Genomic DNA, 4918 nt, shown 5'->3' with positions numbered 1-4918 from the left:
TGTTGAATAAAGTTAAGAAAGAAACATAAAAAAGCCTATGACGACTATAACTTGACATCCTTCAAAGTTATATGCAGGGTGTCTTAAGCAAGCGGGTTTCTTCAATAACTGCTTTACAGTTAGATATCAAAAAAACTTTCTTACAAAAGTGGTACCATATCATATCATATTATACCATATATTTATTATTGCATTTTTGAATTCCTTGTTAAATTTAAATACACTTTGTTAACCATATATTATTTCTAAGTTGCATCAATTTCATTTCCATAAAATTCGCACTAAATCAATAAATAGACTGTTGCAGTTGTCTGAGCCATTTTGAATATCTTCGAAACAAAAGCACACAGAGATGTGATATTTTCACACAGTTTATGGAATAAATAGCCTACTATTTCCACTATTAATGCAAACATGTTCTTTTCAAATTCATTGAAAGCTACCATTTCCAAGATAAATTGTTTCGAACTAGCATAGGTAATTATTTTTTTTAATGGAATGTTATATTTTTTGTCAGCTCATCATGTACAAAATTTTATTTCCTTCCGTCCTATATAAGGATTTTACTAAACAAAAAAACTTTTTTATAATACCAATTTATATCAGGATATCAAGTATGCCTTAGTCGGCGATTTGCTTTTATCCACCTGTGTTTCCTACAAACCTCAATTCCGTGTGCTCGATAAGGTGCTAAGTAACATTTTCGTTTTACAGATCTATCATACAAGTATTTATAGTTAAACTAATATTGTTAATTTAGATAGTGATAAGGTTACAAGATTGCACATTCAAGTTTAACGATGGAGAATTTCTAACTTCTGTTTCATCATTTAAAATAATGTTATGCTTATTGTATCTACTTATTACAAGCTGTTATAACAAGCTTAATTTTATCCCTTTATTTTATTTTGTAAGTTGAATCCGTTTTTCAATTTATAAAGTTTTGTAATGTTCAGAAATACGTTTATCGAAGGCCCTACCGGTCTGTCCTATATATACCATAGGAAGGTTTATGACAGACTGGAGTTTTTTTAATGCCCGGAGGCGGGCTGATATGTTAGATGTTAGAATAATGTGACGAGGTTATCTTTATTTCGGCAAACACGATGACCTTGAATTTTTAGTATGTTGTAGAGGTGATAATGCAGATCATTTTCATATATATATATATGCATATACATAAGGCTATCGTACTAGAATCGCGTAAACACAGATAACTCTAATTCTCAGTTTACTAACGTGTTTTATTCATTTTATTCACAGAAACCATTAGTTTTATACATTTCCCAGTACAGTATCAGAATTTTATACAATTTCTAGGAAATGTATACATTTCCCAGAATATGTGTGTATTAATAAAATCTTTAAAACAATATTTTATAGATTTCCTAAATAGCTTCGGAATTGTATACTGTAGCGAGCACGAGTGTGTTTGTGTACGATGGGGCACACGTATGTGTAAACGGCTTATCGATTCGCCGAGTAGCCGCGGGCGCCTTTCTTCATGTGCGTCGTATTTGTAAACATGTGTGTCGTACCTGCGTTCTGGGAAAGTAGTTCAACAATTCAAAGAAAAAATAAACTATCCGGATGTTTCCGGAAGGTTCCATAAAGTAAACAAAAGAGTATTTAAAGGAAGAGATGATCGCCGTAGGAGAGAAGAAATAAATTGACCGTTACAGAAGTGAATCCAGAAATAAATTGACAGTGATAGCAGTGAAATAAATAGCGCAGTGAATAGTGATATATCATCAGTAGTGTAAATAAACAGAATAATTCATAACCTAAATTTAGTAATAATTTAGTAGTGTTTTTAAGTTCTTTAATAATTAGGATAAATAAATAGTTTTTGTCGTTAACACTCTTAGAAGTTAATTTTGTTAAACCCACGAACATTACCATATATACTACATATATATATATACATAATATCTATATGTGATGGTGACAATAATTTGGTACCCACCTAAACAATGGAATTAGGTGTTGCTTTTGTGTTTAGAATGGATCATTATCTAACGTTTTTTTTTTCCATTAGTAGTGTCAAGTTTAACCTTCAGTTCGCAAAAAAGACATACTCAAAACAAGTAGAAGTATGTCATGGCCACGTCGCGATCATTTAAATGCCCTCCATACTGTTCGCTGGACTGTTCGTTAACGGATAGACTAAACTACCTACCTAGACTTTAATTATCGTTCGTTTACTTTTTGTATCGACATCATGGTTCACCTTTTACGGCAATACTTCATTACATAATGGACGCTGTAAAAGCAAAAGTACACAACCCAACAGCTTTAATCATCAATTGCACGACCAATGAAAAAACTTTATGAATGGAAATTGAATTAAATTAATTGGTTTTAGGTGCACATGTATATCTAAAGAAAATTTAATCCGATCTTTATGTCATAGATAAAAAATATTATTGCAGATGAAGGGATAACATCAGCGTATAATTAACCCTATTGGGGAGTGGAATGCGGGTTGTAATTTTAGTTTGATAATAACCTGAAGAAATCCGAGTTTGACGTTTCTCTTTCTATTTGAATGAAATATATTCGTTAGACATTTTAAGTAGACCAAAATTCTGTACTATTTTTTTTTAATGTTAGTCCAGGTCCGTTATGATATCCGGTACATAAACATCTATAAACCACTAATGGCAGAAGACTTTACTAGTTGAAACTCCATAGTCAATTAAAGAAAACGAAAGTAAGGTTTCAAAAATATACAAAAAAATATATTAATTTTTCACAACATGTTAATTTATTGGAATATGAGGATTGTAATCAAGTCTATGTGGGACAAACTGGGAGATCCTTCAATCAAAGGATTACAGCACACAGGAGAAGTTATATTAATACGAAAGTTGATTCTACATATGCAGAATATTTATTAAAGGAAAAACACACTTNCTTGCTACTAATAGAAAAAGTAGACTACCTAGTATACTTCTTATCCAGCCATCATCAGCAGAAAGCACGTTGCTCCATACGTTCCACTAAATGATCGGCAGGTATTTTTACGTCTCGAAATGTAGGATTTAGTTTTGTTTCGGACGAACCTCGATTTTTTAGGGCTTTCGTATGAATCGTTCAAACACTCGGTCTAATTCATTGTTTATACAAATTTAATTATTTAGCAAAGCAATTTATATATTCAATCTGTTCAAAAAGTATCGCGAATTTTGTGTTTTTTCAAAAATTATTTATTTATTCATGAATATCTATTTTGCCCCCTTCAAACTAATCCTTATCAGATATTATACACTTGTGCCAAAGTTTTTTCCAATTCTCGAAGCACTTCAAAAAATTATTTTTTGTCATTTCATGGGCCTCTTCAATTTCGGGAACAAAAAAGTCACAGGAGGCCAGACCTGGGGAATATGATGACTGCGGCATTATTAGTGTGTTCTTTTTGATCAAAAAATCGCGCATAAGCAACAATGCGTGAGCAAGGGCGTTATCATGGTGCAAAAGCCAATTTTTGCCCTTCCACAAATCCGGGCTTTTCTAACGGATTGCGCATAACTTCCAGGTAATATTATTTATTCGCCGTTCTATCCTGTGGCAAAAACTGTAAGCAAAACCTTCACATTCGACTTAACTTGGAGTGCTTTTTTTGGTCTTGGCTCGTGCAACAGCTTGCGTTGGGATGATTGAGTTTTGGTTTCTAACCATAACCATAAACTCATGACCCGTTGACAAACGTTGCTTCGGTCCAAGGTAGCTTCACCATATGCCACAGTCAACATTCGGAATGCGTCCGCATACTTAATTTTGTTTTTCACACAAAATTTGATACAGATTCGTTGATCCATTTTTTGGAATAGGCAAAAATCGAAGACGAGCCAAAACACGTGCAAGCAAAGCAGCTGTCAAAAATTAACTGAACATTCAATATGGCCGAACTTGTCGGTATAAGTGAATGCCAACATAAGGCCACAAAAAATTCCAAAATATATACGTAACCCGCGGAAGTTCAAAATTCTCGATACTTTTTGAACAGACCTCGTATCTTATCGTACTCTTATTATTTCGGGATCCTGAAATTATCACTAATCCGATACGGTTATATACCGAATGCACTATCCTTACAGCACAACTCAAACAAAGCACATTTTTGTTAGGACCAGATATTTCAAGTATTTTGAGCTTGGCTTCGAATATATTTTAGCTTTCATCAATTTTCTTACACAATGATTTCAATTTTTATTTTGAATTGTTTGGTAAGGTTATACCTATCATCTATCCTTTAAAAAATATCACTGATTTTTGTAAATTACGGTTAATTTTAATGATTTTTAGATATTAAATCGGACATATATTGAATTCCAATTTCAATTGTTGAAAGTAATTGCATTACTTAGTATTAACCGTGGTAAGGACTTATTTTTTTAAGGCTGTACGTTCTTTCCAAATTACAAAGGATAAAAACACATATCATAATGTGGTGGTTTCCCATTGTCTTCCACATCGCAGTATTGTGCATCAGAATGCCATACCGATCTTCGTGATCTCTACCCTGAGTACTGAAAGAACTGCTGCCCTATTTCAGGGACTTGTCTTAGTCTGGTTTTTCTTTAAGAACCTCCCCATTATGGTTGAACATTTGGTCCGGCACCCTAAATCATTGAAACTCGCAAGCCGATCCACCCACTCAAATTTCTACAAGAGTTTCGTCAAGGTCCAAGTCCCGTCGGATCGGGATTAATACATACTTAATAATACAAAAATATTCAACAATTGAAATGACAATTATTAGCCCATTTAATATTTAAAGATTATTAAAATTATTTTCTTAAGGGTGCAAGGTAGACATATGTTACCTACACACAAAGCGTTTCGGAATAAAAATTCGAATTCGAATATGGAAAAATGGATAGAGTGCTCCACTTAAAATAATTTTTTTATTCTC

Source organism: Agrilus planipennis, unplaced genomic scaffold, assembly GCF_000699045.2.
Source record: "Agrilus planipennis isolate EAB-ADULT unplaced genomic scaffold, Apla_2.0 scaffold66, whole genome shotgun sequence".
Taxonomy (NCBI): domain Eukaryota; kingdom Metazoa; phylum Arthropoda; class Insecta; order Coleoptera; family Buprestidae; genus Agrilus; species Agrilus planipennis.
This window is presented reverse-complemented; position numbering follows the sequence as displayed.